Source organism: Bos grunniens, chromosome 15 (genome assembly GCF_055505025.1).
Source record: "Bos grunniens cultivar Pamir isolate PY7600 chromosome 15, Bosgru_T2T1.0, whole genome shotgun sequence".
In the NCBI taxonomy this organism is placed as follows: Eukaryota; Metazoa; Chordata; class Mammalia; order Artiodactyla; family Bovidae; genus Bos; species Bos grunniens.
Window position 1 is genome coordinate 75,504,122 of NC_141179.1, and position 14,572 is coordinate 75,518,693.

At 53.1% G+C, this 14,572-nt stretch overlaps 1 protein-coding gene across 22 annotated transcripts in view; it reads left to right on the forward strand.

Annotated features, from left to right (window-relative positions):
• TSPAN18 (tetraspanin 18) overlaps positions 1-14,572 on the forward strand; it is a 214,777-nt gene that overhangs the window by 152,171 nt on the left and 48,034 nt on the right. For 3 of the 22 annotated variants that reach the window (XM_086341264.1, XM_086341268.1, XM_086341269.1), the window contains one exon: positions 12,818-12,939. The exons of the other annotated variants lie outside the window; for them this stretch is intronic. The gene's annotated coding sequence lies outside the window, so the exon portion shown is untranslated. The remainder of the gene's footprint in view (positions 1-12,817; positions 12,940-14,572) is intronic. 22 annotated transcript variants of the gene reach the window in all.

Genomic DNA, 14,572 nt, shown 5'->3' on the forward strand with positions numbered 1-14,572 from the left:
GCCTTTTTTTCATCCTGGGCAGAGTCAACTGAGAGCTGCCTTTGTCAGGTACTGGGCTAAGAGCTGTACACTCATGACCTCACATAGTCCTCCCTACAACACTGTGGGTGGTCATATGGTCACCCCATTATACAGACAAGCAAACCGAGGCACAGAGAAGGCAGCCAAGTTGCCCCAGGTCACCTGATGGAAACAGGGAAAACCTTTGTATCCAAGTCTGTCTTGACTGCAAAGCCTGGACACTAATCACTTCTCTTCCCAGGTATCTTTCTAGAAACAGCCAGGGGAGAAAGAGGAAAACAGTGAGATGAGAAGCAGCTGGAGAACTAATTGGACATTTGGTGCCTGGGTGGGTTGACCTGGCTGGGTTGGACCCAGGCTCTTCCTTGAACCCCTTGAAGATTCTCTTCCTTCAGTAGACTGGACCCCTGCCCTCTGGTGGCCTGTTTTTAGAGAAACTGCTGGTGGAGGGTGTCAGAGCTTTTGGTCTGAACAAGAACCAGTTCTATCCACACTTCAGAGGTCTTCCTCTTGGCAGAAGGGAAACAGACATGGTAACTGAAAGAGAAGGGGGTCTGGTGGCCCACTGACCCATTTCGCTTTTCCAGCCAATTGAGACTTGGCATCAAACAGAAGGGCAGGATTCACTTCCTCATCCCCACTGTAGCCAGGTCTGCGGTGGTTCTGGGATCCATGGGAAAGGGGGACCCCGGGAACCAGCCCCTGTATTGCAGCCTACATTGTCCCCCGTAGGGCTCCCCCAGCCCAATGTGGGCCTGAAAGCCAGACAGCCCAGCCCAGAGCCAGCCTCTCTGATGCCACAGCCAAATACCAGACCACTTATCGGGTTTTTCCAGGGAACCAGTGTCCCCAAGCAGAGCTGCAAGCCTGCAATTAGGAGAGCAGCAAAGCGCTTAACTTTCTCTGGGCTGTGGGTTTTTGAGTGGGAAAGATAAGCTTGGTCTGGATTAAGCTGGAGGGTAAAATAATATTTACTCTCAAACAGTACTCTGTCTCAGGGTGAGTCTGGGCCCTGGGGCTTCGAGGGATTGGGGTCGCCAGGAGGTCTGCCAGGCCCTGCCAGGTCCCCAGATGTCTCGCCTCCCCACCCACCATCCGCTGGGCGGGTTCCACAAGCCAGTTCCCCGCAGTGTTTGCACTCATTATGAAAAGAAAATGAGAAGAAGCTATAATGTTCAGTGTGTTATTATCTGCAGAGCAGTTGGCCTGTGTAATTATCTCCTCCAATCCGTGAAACTACCTTGGGAGTTGGGCTTATTGACCCCCAAATAGATCCAGACTCAAGTCCCAGCTCAGTTACTTTCTAACTCTTGACCCAAGGGGAGTGACTTCATTTCCCATGAACCTCAATTTTTCACCCATACAATGGGAGTGCTAATAGCTTCTTCAGAGTGTGGTCAGGATGAGGCAGTGTCTATGAAACACCTCACCAGGGCCCCCGATCCCGGCGGCTTAATAAACAATGGGCTGCTTTCAGAAGTAAGATGGTGCTACTGGTAAAGAACCCGCCTGCCTATGCAGGAGATGCAAGAGACGTGGGGTTGATCCCTGGGTCAGGAAGATCCCCTGGAGGAGGAAATGGGAACCCACTCCAGTATTCTTGCCTGGAGAAGCCCATGGACACGGGAGCCTGACAGGCTACAGTTCATAGGGTCCCGAAGAGTTGGACGTGACTTAAGTACCTTAGCACCTAGCGCTGGTATAAGAACCTCAGATAGGTGAACTCCCAGCTTTTTTTCAGTGGTAAAGCTGAGATGCATACTCAAGGCAATGAAGGCATGGCCTTGTGTGAGCCTGGCCTCTAGCCACTGAGCCAGGGAGGGGCCCAGGGCAGGAGCCGGGTGGGCAGGGGGGCCCTGGAAGAGGTGGCCTTTCAGACACAGCCTCAGGGTCCAGAGCAGGAGGAGAGGCCCCAGTGCTTCCTGTCTCCCATCCCCTTTGTGGAACAACAACCAGCCCATTCTCTGCTCCTCATCCCGGGCTTCACTGATTTGTGCCCCTGGAGGCAGGGAGAAGAGCACCCTGGCTCATTCCCGAGGAGAACAAAGCCGGAGGTCAAGGCCAGCTCAGACGGGGCAGGCTCTGGCTCCGGGAAGGACGGGGGACTGAGAATGAAGCAGGGTCTGCACTGACCTCCCTCCCCACCTCCCCCACCCCTGCTGTAAGAGGAGCCCTTCTGGGTCCGGGTGTAACCTCAGCGCCCGTGACCTAGCTGTGAGACTGGTGGGGAGACCCCTGCCCCTCTCTGGGCCTCATCCTCTTATCTCCAAAACGAGGGTCTCAGAAGTAAACAGAAGGTTAGCAGATGCAAATAATGTGTGAAAGTGAAAGTCGCTCAGACGTGTCCGACTCTATGCGACCCCATGGACTATACAGTCCATGGAGTTCTCCAGGCCAGAATACTGGAGTGGGTGGCTGTTCTCTCCTCCAGGGGATCTTCCTAGCCAAGGGATAGAACCCAGGTCTCCTACATTGCAGGAGGATTCTATACCAGCAGAGCCCCCGGCAAAGCCAAACTAATGTCTACAAGATGGGCCAACAACAAGGCCCTACTGTGTGACACAGGGCACGGCATTCATATCCTGTGATAAACCTGAGCGACTCAACAATAAATATGTATGCATAACTGGATGACTTTGCTGTATAGCAGAAATTAACACAACATTGTAAATTAACTATATTTCAATAAAATTAAAAAAAAAAACTGAAGAGAACTCTGCCAATGCTGGAGAAATCAAGGAAAGCTTCGTGGTGAGGAGCCATCAAGCAGGGCATTGAAGGGTGAGAAGTTCTCTAGGCGGACAAGGAAAGAAAAGCTATTCCAAGCCCAGGCTGCAACACTCACAAAGACCCAGCAGCTTCAGAGTGTGGAGGAAATGGCCCCTTTGCAATGATTTGTTTTAATTAGATGAATAATACATGGTCCTAGTAAGAAAAAAAAAAGTCACTGAATATAAAGAATAAAAGAAAAAGTCACTAAGAGGCAGTTTATGTTTGATACTGTTTCAGCGCTTTTTAATATGGTTAAGTAAGGGGCCTTTAAACTCACTAATAAATGGAGAATCTCAGAGTCTGGGCAGACAGGGAAAGAACAAAGACCTGTCCTCTGGAACTGGAGCCAGAACCCGAGCCCTGCACAGAGCGACAGCATTTCCCGGGCGTGGGGGCTGGGTCGGTCACAGCCGGGGTGAGGGGCGGACGCCCAGGCAGACACTCGGGCGAGGGGGACAGCGCTGGCGCCTGCCCCCATGACCCCACTCGGCGCAGGGCCTGCAGCGGGACCACCGGGGCCGAGGCAGGGAGGCCAGGCGAGGGTCTCGTGAGCACAGATGGGGCTCATCACGAGGACCAGCAACTGCGGTTGCTGGGATGCCCCTGCCACTGTCAGCTGGCAGAAGTGGCCCTCCCACCGCCAAGCAGCTGAGAGGTCCCGGCATGGCTCAACTGTGGTTTCCTAAGCTGTCTGGCTGCAGCCTGGGGAGGGGGCCTAGTGACACTGTGAGGTACTGCTGTGATCTTGCCAACTCTTCAGCGCCACCTTTAAAATATGGTTCATCTTAATGGACTTGGAGCTAAGAGGGAGGGGCAGGAGGGGCGGGGCCGGGGGTGGCCTGAGCTGGCAGTGGTCGGTCAGCATCAGCACGCGCTGGTCTGTTCGTTCCTCGACCTCCAGGGCCAAGGCCAAACTTGAAGTCTCTTCCCGAGTAGCACCCCATCTTCCCTGGACTCCTGCCTCATTTCTCCCAGCTCCCAACACCAGAGAATTTTCCCCAGAGGCCTCACCCAGGGCACCCTGTCTACTTGGCACGACTGAAACAGTCCTGACGGAGACCTTGGTGCCACCCCCACCTCCAGTATCCTATCATATCGGGCAGTCTGGGCACCTGGGGTCCCTGGGGGGAATCGCAGAGCCTTGTGGCTGGAGCAGGGGGACGCAGTGACCACATGAACCATCGTCACCTGGGCTGTGAATATAGGATGGGGTGTTCCATTTCCTTCACGGCCCCTGTGAAATCTGTTAACAGTAATTATGAAGTTATGGGGAATTCCCAGTCCTCCTAATTAGTGTTAATAGGGGCTGGGTGAGCCAGTCATGGGAAAATAGATGTCTTTGCTTGCGTTGTCGAAACTAGAGGGCTGCGTCCTGCCTTTAGGTGTGATGCAGCTACATTCTCTCCTCTCCCCCCACCTCTTAGTCCTATACCCGGCACCGTGCGTGTACACACCCGCCAGCCATCGTATCCACTGTGCACACACACATGCACGTGCACACAGGTACACACGCACACAACCGCAGGTACACACACACACAACCGCAGCAGCCCAAGATCGCAAGTTGTGCTGCTGGATTTGGATGCTGGATTAAGACATCATTTTGCAAAGCAGGCACCACAGGCACACTCCCAGCCCTTCTTGGCAGTACCCTCAGAAGCCCCCACCCCCACGCCATACCCCCATCACAGAGACCCCTCTGAGCCGGGCTCCCCAGATTAGACCGTATTAACAAACCATTACACGTTCCAATTAGCACAGCGAGTGAAGCTGGCTGGCTGAGCAGGGTAATAACGCTCTCCTCTCACTGTTAACAGGCCGAGGCGTATTTCCCCAGGAGGGAAGCTTCCCCCCACCACCCCGCCCCATCCCCTGTTCTCTGTTGTGAAAAGGAGATCTGTGCAAGACTGCTTGACATCTGGGTCTGGGGCCATCCTGGAAGAGGTTTCCTCTGGACCAAGCAGGAGAGAGACGAGGAGTGAGGAGCTGAAACTAACATGCTCGTGCAGTGTGCACGGTTGCACCCGTGCGAGGATCGTCTACGGAGGTGCTTTTTCAGCTGAGGTGTGGGTACCCTCAGCACCTGGGGTATTCCTCCCCAAGCCAGGGGTTGCGCAGAGTCTCAGGGCCAGCTCTGCGTGTCCTGATGGAACATCAATGCACTCAAAGATTTGGAAGATAATACCTTATCTTTTTATTAAAACAACTGTGGATATACTTTGCAGTCGAATGAAAAAAATTATATATATATGACATGAATATGTTAGGTGAAATAGATTTACAGGGAATTTTGCTCTCCTACCTTCTTCTCTGGGCTGGCTCCCCTGATTTGCAGACGTATGGGGATAACAGGATTCCTTCCATAGCCACTGAAAGAACCGAGGAGGGGAGAGTTTGTGAGTTTCTAAGCCATAGCACAGTGCTGTGTGATGTTGGACAAGTCACCATACCTCTCTGACCCTCCCATCTCTGAGCAGCACTAGGGGAATGGTAAGAACACCACCGCAGGGCCAGCTTCAAATATGCGACCTGGGCAGTGGCCCAGAGCCCTGCGCTTGGTTTAATACTATTCTGTTGCCACCTTGTAAGTCATAATAACTTTTGAATGAGACACCCTCATTTTCACTGGGCCTCACAAGTTATGTAACTGGTCCTGTGTCTTCCGATACTGTTTCAGCAAGAGTCAAATCAGAATCGTGTGAAAGAGGCCCACACAGAGATTTATTCCTCCTTGCCTCTCCCTTGTTTCCTTCCTTCTTCAAACGTCCACTGAGCACTCCTTCTGTGGCAGGTACTGTATCAGAGGCTGGGATTCAGCAATGAAGCAGATGAACAAGGTTGCTGCCTTCCTGCATTCAAGGGAAAGGGACAGAAGACAAATAACTGAAAGAGAACTTTGTTGGAGATAAGTGTCAACAAGGAGATAGATGCTGACTGGTTGTTCTTGTTCAGTCACTCAGTCATGTGTGACTCGTTTCAACCCCGTGGACTGCAGCACGCCAGGCTTCCCTGTCCTTCACCATCTCCCGGAGTTTGCTTATCACGTCCACTGAGTCGGTGATGGTGACTGGGGAGAGGTACTATTTTAGGTTGTTGGGGAACAGAGTTGGGAGTGGTCAGGGAAGATCTCCTTGCAGAATTTGGTCAGAGACCTGAATGAACTGAAGGAATACAATGTGTAGAATATTAGCAGGAGAGTCCCAGGCAGAAGGACCAGCTGGTGCAAAGGCCCTGAGGCCGATGTGTGCTTGCCATGCGGAAGAGACCGGTGTGACTGGAGCTGACTGGAGTGGGGTGAGGGAGGAGGAGGTAGCCTAAGATGAGCTTGGGGAGGGGGGCCTTGTAAGCTGTTGTGAGGATGTGATGGGGCTAAGTATTCAGTTCAGTTCAGTTGCTCAGTCGAGTCCGACTCTGCTAAGTATGGGGCTGCCCAAAAGGTTCATTCAAGTGTTTTGTGTAATGTTAAAAAAATAAACCTGAACACACTTTTTGACTAACCCAATAAATGACCCGGGGGTAGAGGATTCCTTCACCAGTGCTGGTTGCTTCTCGTCCCCTGCCGTTAGTACTTGGAGGCCAGAATGGCAGCGGGAAGGATGAAGGTGTCCCTTTGTCCTCTGGAAACTCGGGGATGCGTTGTCCCTGGGCAGGGATGCATGGCGGGCCCTCTGGTCTGGTGAGAGGTGATGACTCCTGCCTTAGATCTCTGCCTCCTCCCCAGGCCTCTGAGGCTCCACCTCTGTGGGATCAAAAGGCCAACACCCCCCAAAAAAATAACCAGGCCACCGCAAGGCACCCCCATGCTGTGTGTGCCAGAAGTGCCCCCAAGGCGGCCATCGCGGTGCAGCTTCATAAGCCTTGTCCCCTTCCTCCAATGAACTCCGAGATGGATGGCATGAACGCCAGGGAGTGTGGCAGCCCGGCGGCCTCAGGTTCCAGGTCCCTTGGGCAGAGCTTTGGAAGCTGTTCTGCGCTGAGCATGTGGGTAATCAGAGACCCTTTCTCCCTGCCAGTGGCCCCAGGGCAGAGGCCCACAGCCTCTCTTCCTCCAAGCTCTGTGACCCTGGGGAAGGGATCCCATCCCCTCATCTATAAATGAGGATACTAATAGTGATGTGAGGATCAAATGAAAGGGCAATCAAAGCGCATGGAACCTGGGAAGTAGTCATTCCCTGAGACCCTTTGGGAGTGGGGTGTCAGCCTGAGTGTCCCCTCTGAGACTCAGCAGCCAGCCACAGGCGACCTGGGAAGTGAACGGCGGAGGGTGAAAGACCAAGCTGAAGCCCAGCCCGTAATGCTGAGGCTCTTCAGGACATGCTGTGTGACCGGGGGCAGGTCCGCAGAGCCGTCATCTGTACCATGAAAAGGACAGACTCTAGGACCTTGGGGGCCCCCTCAAGGCTGGCCTTCTCTAAGATGGGAAAGTGACGGAGTCCTCCATGAGACCCCGTCCACCAGGACACCATTCATCCCCGTGTGAGGACAGCAGACGACAGGTCCCACATTTGCCCAGTGGCCCTTCAGGGACGGGCCTGCAGGCTGAAGGCTCTGGCCGTCAGGCTTCCTGCAGCAGGCCTGGGGCTGCTGCTATCACAGATGGGAGAAGGGCAGCGTCAGGCCTTTGTTACAGGCCCAGACTCTGGAGTCAGCCCTGCTGCTTTCTCGCTGTGCATCCTCGAGCAAGTGGCTTAACCTCTCTGAGCCTCGGTTGTTCCAGCTGAAAACGGGATAATAAGAGCATCTACATGGGACTGCAGAAGCCAATAAGAACCATGTCTGGCTCTTGCAGCTCTGTGGACGTGCAACACGTTCTTGTTATTCTTTCTCTCCTGGTGAACTGGTTCCACTGCTGAGGGCAGGGACCCTCCTCCCCAGACCCTGGCTTCTCAGACCCCTCCCACCCTCTGGACCTCTGCCACTGCCCCTGAGGGCCAGTCCCTTCCGGAAGCAGCTTGGCACATGTAACCTCATGATGGGGACAAAAACCTGGGAAGAAAGGATCTCTTTGGGCGCCACTGATGAAGTTGAACAAAGGACCCCCAAATCCATATTTTGGAGGGACACATGACCTAACAGGGTGTGACGTGATTGAAAAGCAGCAGAGAGAAAGTGCAGGTCTGGGCCTTAGAACTCACGCAGTGCAGCCCCAACCCTCTCCCTTCTCTCCCACTGCTCTCCAATCCTTCAGGGTCTTCATCCTAGTCTCCTCCTCCATCAGCTAAGGATAGTCACAAGGCATCAGAAAGCTCCAGTGGGATGTTTGTGAACATCTGTGTTCTCCACCCAGTGCCAGGCAATGCGTGTGGGCCTTCCCTGAGGCCCCACTCTGTGCCAGGCCCTGTCCTAAGCACCTCTGTATTTCCTTCATCCCCAGGGTGAAGCTCGGAGGTGGTTTATCCCCGCCCTGTTGCTTCACCCAGTTTATGGATCCAGGTTTTCCTTGCCTCCTCCTGGAACACTGACCTTGGAAAGTTCGATATGAGGCCTCCACAGAAGAGCCCGCCTGCCAACACTGGAGACGTAAGAGACTCAAGTCTGATCCCTGAGTCGGGAAGATCCCCTGGAGGAGGGCATGGCAGCCCACTCCAGTATTCTCGCCTGGAGAATTCCATGGACAGAGGAGCCTAGCGAGCTACGGTGCATGGGTCACAAAAGAGTCAGACACGACTGAAGCGACTGTGCACTCACGCACAGAAGATCCACTTCCCCACAGGATTTCTCCTCCAATAACATTTACTGTTCAGAATTACACCCAGGAAGGGGCAATTGGTGGAGTAATGGCCTGAGACAAATGCAGAACCATCTCGCCAACACGTCCCTTAGCTCCCAGCATAGCCCTGCCGCCTATGTCTGCCTGGACGTGACCCAGGTCTGCACAGGTGGCCGGGGCCCTAGGGGCTCTGGAGTCACCTTCGAGGGGCTCAGAGGTGCCTGTTCAAGGTCACACGAGCACCTGGGGTAGGCTCAGAGGGCAGCCCAGGACAGCCTCGTCCTAAAGCCCGTTCTGCACCCCCGCCCCCTCCTCACCCCCACAGGGTCTCTAGGAAACCCCAGCTTGCCCCCTGAACTCTCTGGGTCTTCCTCTTTCTTAATTAGCGGGCGGCCAGGGGGAAATGAAACACCTGCCGCGTTCTTCCTTTTCCCAGCAAGGAGGCTCCCCAGGCCCCCAGCTCCCAGCAGGGCCCCGGCAGTCCTCGGGCTGCCTTGGGCAAGCAGGCTTGTGCACAACGGCTCACACATGCAGAGCCTCTAAATTAAACGTGGCTGCCACCCGCTGGGGGTCACAGTCCCAGGGCAGGGCTAGGGGATTTCCGTCCAGGCCCCCAGGGAGGTGGGCTTTAAGAGGAAAGAGATCTAGCCACCAACAGCAGGCAGCCTTCCACCCCTGCAGGAAGGGGTCACAGTGTTTGTGTGTGTGAGCACGCGCGTGCTCTCATACATTCAGAGAGGGGAGAGAGCGCAGACAGAGCAGAGAAATGAGACTCAAGACGGAGAGACAGAGGGAAGCCTGGTACACAGAACCTAAGCCAGAGTGAGAGGGGACTGGTCCAGCCACAGAGCTAGCTGGTGGCCGTGAAATCCCAAACGGGATTTGATTTCAGAACCCTGGACTTTTGATCCTTACATCCACTGGAGCTGTGGATTTGCCTGAGCCTGCGCCTGTCTCCATCTAAGCCCTGCCCCATCCTGCCCACATCTTCCTTTAGGGCTCCTAGGCACAGCTGGGATGATTTTTTATGGGGAGGAAAGAATGCAGATCTCTCTGCCTCCCGCCTCCTCCTCTTCTCAGGCCCCAGCCCGGATCTTCCCTTGATTCATTTCCTCTCAGGATCTTCTCAAGCCAGCCAGGACTCTTTGTCATGAGCCCTCTACTTCTCCGTTGCTTTCCCTCCATAACTTGAACTCCAAATACCTGTAGTCATTCCTCTAATGGGAAGGGGTTGTGGCCCTCCCTAAATCAGGCCAGATGACTAGAATCATTGCAGTTGCCCTGAGAAGACCGGGTGTCTCTAATATTTACTACCGAGTGAATGTAAGTGGGGCCGTGCACTTGGTGGGTGTGAGGCTTGGGTGCAGCTTGGCTTCATCTCCGGTGACAAGTCCTGGTCCCTGGGGAGTTGGAGGAGCCTTCCATGGGATGAAGGATGCTCAGAGGAGGAGCCGGCAGCTTCACCAGCCTGCTTTCAGCACAGGAAGACTGCTGTCTTGGGAGGGAGCGTGCTGTTTGCCTCTGGGTGGAGGAGCTTGTTGGGATCACCCAACTGTGAGAGGCCCCCGCCCCTACGCCGCATGCAGGCATCACTCAGGCAAAAGGGAGGCAAGCCAGGTGCCGTGTGGTCCCCTCGCTGACAGGCTCAGGTCCAAGGAAGCTCAGAGGCTGAGAGGAGAAGACAAAGCGAAAATGGTGGGACGCTGGCAGCACCTGGCGTAGTTCGAGGAGCCGTGAAACCAACATTCTACATCTGGGTTGCAGCCCAGCTTCAACAGGGACTGTGTCACTACAGGCAAGCTCCTTAACTTCTCTGGGCCACACTCGCCATAAACTACTATAATCATCTCTGCTCTGCTTGCTTTGCTGGACGGCTGTGAGGGTTAAACAAGAACATAAATACAGGAGGGCTTTGGGAGCTGTAAAGCAGGGTATTGATGGTAAAAGTTGCATTGTGATTAATGTAAAAGTGAAAGTGTTAGTCGCTCAGTCGTGTCTGACTCTTTGTCCCCACAGACTGTAGCCCACCAGGAACCTCTGTCCAGGGAATTCTCCAGGCAAGAATACTGGAGTGGGTTGCCATTTCCTCCTCCAGAGGATCTTCCCCAGGGATCAAACCTGGGTCTCTTTCATTCACAGGCAGATTCTTTACCATCTAAAGCAGGAATTTGGTTAGATGTCAGGAGAACTTCCCTACTTAAGGGGGAGACATCAGAATGAGGTTATGGGATTTGTCCTCCTTCCTGAAGAGCTTTAAAAATAAGATCAGATCAGTTTGGCTATTTAAAATAGCCTTGAGGTTGGCAGAGGCATTGGCCAAATGATTTTGGATGTCTTTTCCCTTTCCTGACACTCGAGTTAATTCAATCAGGAGGAAAGCGACCAGAGTCCATCTGTGTGTGTGTGTATGTGTGTGTGTGTGTGCGTGCGCGCCAGTGCTTGTGCCTGTGTGTGCACCCACATTTGTCCATGGGTCCGTGTCTTGTACTTTTGTCTTAGTGTGCGTCTGTGTGTCTCCAAGGCTGTCTACATTGTTGTCTGTGTGCCCATGTTTTATGTGTAGAGAAAGTGACTGAAGCCAAAAAACCTCAAGGTGACTCATCTTCATTGCTGAATGGTTGGAAGAATTTCCTCTTGCCATCCTATCCATCTTGGGGGGACATGGACAAAGCACCAGGGTGAAAAGTCATTTTGAATTTGATTTTTATTTATTTGTTGTTGTTTTTGTTATACAGCATTCTAAATTTGGGCTAAGAACTAGATGAAGGACACCGGCTCCGGAGTGTCCCGCTGAGGCCGGAATAGAGGCTTCCCCATGTCCCTGTGATCTTGGGGTCTGACCTCCCCTCTCAAGCCCTCAGTTTCCACATCTGTACAATGGGGGCAATAACACCTCCCTCACAGGGCTGTCGTGAAAGTTGAGCGCATTAGAGCCTGTACAGCCCTTAGCACAGTGCCCGGCCTGTAGAAAGCACTTTCAGTTCAGTTCAGTCGCTCAGTCGTGTCCAACTCTTCGCGACCCCAAGAATCGCAGCACGCCAGGCCTCCCTGTCCATCACCAACTCCCGGACATCACTGACTCGCTGAGACTCACATCCGTCGAGTCAGTGATGCCATCCAGCCATCTCATCCTCTGTCGTCCCCTTCTCCTCCTGCCCCCAATCCCTCCCAGCATCAGGGTCTTTTCTAATGAGTCAACTCTTCTCATGAGGTGGCCAAAGTACTGGAGTTTCAGCTTCAGCATCATTCCCTCCAAAGAAATCCCAGGGCTGATCTCCTTCAGAATGGACTGGTTGGATCTCCTTGCAGTCCAAGAGACTCTCAAGAGTCTTCTCCAACACCACAGTTCAAAAGCATCAATTCTTCAGCGTTCAGCCTTCTTCACAGTCCAACTCTCACATCCATACGTGAGCACTGGAAAAACCATAGCCTTGACTAGACAGACCTTTGTTGGCAAAGTAATGTCTCTGCTTTTGAATATGCTGTCTAGGTTGGTCATAAATTTCCTTCCAAGGAGTAAGCGTCTTTTAATTTCATGGCTGCATTCACCATCTGCAGTGATTTTGAAGCCCCAAAAAATAAAGTCTGACACTGTTTCCACTGCTTCCCCATCTATTTCCCAGTAAGTGATGGGACCAGATGCCATGATCTTCATTTTCTGAATGGTGAGCTTTAAGCCAACTTTTTCACTCTTCTGTTTCACCTTCATCAAGAGGCTTTTTAGTTCCTCTTCGCTTTCTGCCATAAGGGTGGTGTCATCTGCATATCTGAGGTTATTGATATTTCTCCCGGCAATCTTGATTTCAGCTTGTGCTTCTTCCAGTCCAGCGTTTCTCATGATGTACTCTGCATAAAAGTTAAATAAGTGGGGTGATAATATGCAGCTTTGACGTACTCCTTTTCCTATTTGGAACCAGTCTGTTGTTCTATGTCCAGTTCTAACTGTTGCTTCCTGACCTGCATGCAGACTTCTCAAGAGGCAGGTCAGGTGGTCTGGTATTCCCATCTCCTTCAGAATTTTCCACAGTTTATTGTGATCCACACAGTCAAAGGCTTTGGCATAGTCAATAAAGCAGAAATAGATGTTTTTCTGGAACTCTCTTGCTTTTTCCATGATCCAGCGGATGTTGACAATTTGATCTCTGATTCCTCTGCCTTTTCTAAAACCAGCTTGAACATCTGTAAGTTCACGGTTCACATATTGCTGAAGCCTGGCTTGGAGAATTTTGAGCATTACTTTACTAGCGTGTGAGATGAGTGCAATTGTGCGGTAGTTTGAGCATTCTTTGGCATTGCCTTTCTTAACTGTTACAGGCATTAACTTTCAGCAGGATTTCCAGCCTGCCTCCCGATAGATGTAGCAGAAAGAGCACTGGCTGTGGAGCCGCCTGGCCTTGGGGTCCGGTGTGCCTCTCGGGGCAGCTGTGTGGCCTTGGGTGAGTCACTTCACCTCTCTGATCCCCATTCTCACTTGTAAGTTGGGACCAATAGTATGCGTGCCTCATAGGATTATAGTGACCTCAAAGGAGAGAGCGTAAGACTAGCGCAGTGTCCGCTGCACTGCGGCACTTAAGAAAAGAAAATCCACCTGTGACAGAGAGCGTCCCCTCCCCTTCCATCACCCGCTCCCCTCCCCCTGCTTGCAGCAGAATTCTGCCTGGGCTTCTGTCTTATCCCGCCAGACACTTCAGTTCAGTTCAGTCGCTCAGTCGTGTCTGACTCTCTGCGACCCCATGGACTGCAGCATACCAGGCTCCCTGTCCATCATCCACCCCCGGAGCTTGCTCAAACTCATGCCCATCGAGTCGGTGATGCCATCCAACCGTCTCATTCTCTGTCGTCCCCTTCTCCTCCCGCCTCCCATCTTTCCCAGCATCAGGGTCTTTTCAAAGACCCCTGTGGTGGGGGTGCTGTTCTGGCAGGAGCTGCCAGGGCTCCCCACCCCCTTACCCCAGCTCAGACCTGTGCCCTTTCCTGCCCAGTTCCCAGGACCCCTTAATACCCGAGGAGCCATTAAATATTTAAATCCGGGCTGTGTGGCAGCCAGGTTGCCCCAGCAACAGTCCTGCATATTTTGGGATGGATTACCAAGTCTTTCAAAGGGTCTCCTGCTGCTCTGGCCCGAAGGGGGATGAAATGTGGGAAGAGAGAACTGTCAGAGGGAGGGCAGGCTGGGGGCTCCGGAGCCCCACTGAGACTTACAGAGATCGTCATAGTCATCGTGGGAATCAGCCAGAGGACTGGAGGGTCAGAGACAGGGCAGGATTCTCCCTGGTTTTCCAGAGTCTGGACTTGAATCCAGGCCTCACGCCTGCCAGTGTGTTCTCTTTACTTGTTTCCACCTTGTGGGCGTGCTGTCTGGATTGGGGTCTGCACCCCAGTTCTGCCCGCTCCAGCTAGACCACCGTGGGAAGCTTACCTTCTCTGGGTCTGCATGTACTCCTGGGGATAATTCACTTATTTCAGATGATTGGAACATTGTTCAGCACGGCTTCTGGCCCACGTGAAGCAGGAGCAGTTATTATACTGATGATATTCCATCCCGGGGCTTCCCTGGTGGCTCAGCGGTAGAGAGTCTGCCTGCCAATGCAGGAGAAGCAGGTTCAATCCCTGGGTCAGGAAGATCCCCTGGAGGAGGAAATGGCAACCCACTCCAGTATTCTTACCTGGGAAATCTTATGGACAGAGGAGCCTGGCAAGGTACGGTCCATGGAGTCTCAAAGAATTGGATACGACTTAGCGACTGAACATCAACTACCCCTGTTTGCGCTAAGGGGACTCCGAGAAAGTGGGAGACACAGCCCTGGCCACCAAAGGGTTATATCTGATGGGAAGGTCTGCCAGCGATGGTAAATTCTGAGGACGTGTCCAGTGTTCCCTGTCCCCTCCAATCCCAGTGTGAGTCTACCTGGGAGTTGCCTGGGATGTATTTTGAGACCGGGCCCCCAGCATATGGCAGGGAGCACCCAGGCTGGGAGCCTGGGCTGTGCCGTCCAGCCGTGACTCTGCTGTGTCCCCTCGCCCTCTGGATGTCAGTCTCCTCGGCTGTGGGATGAGGGTGACTCTGAG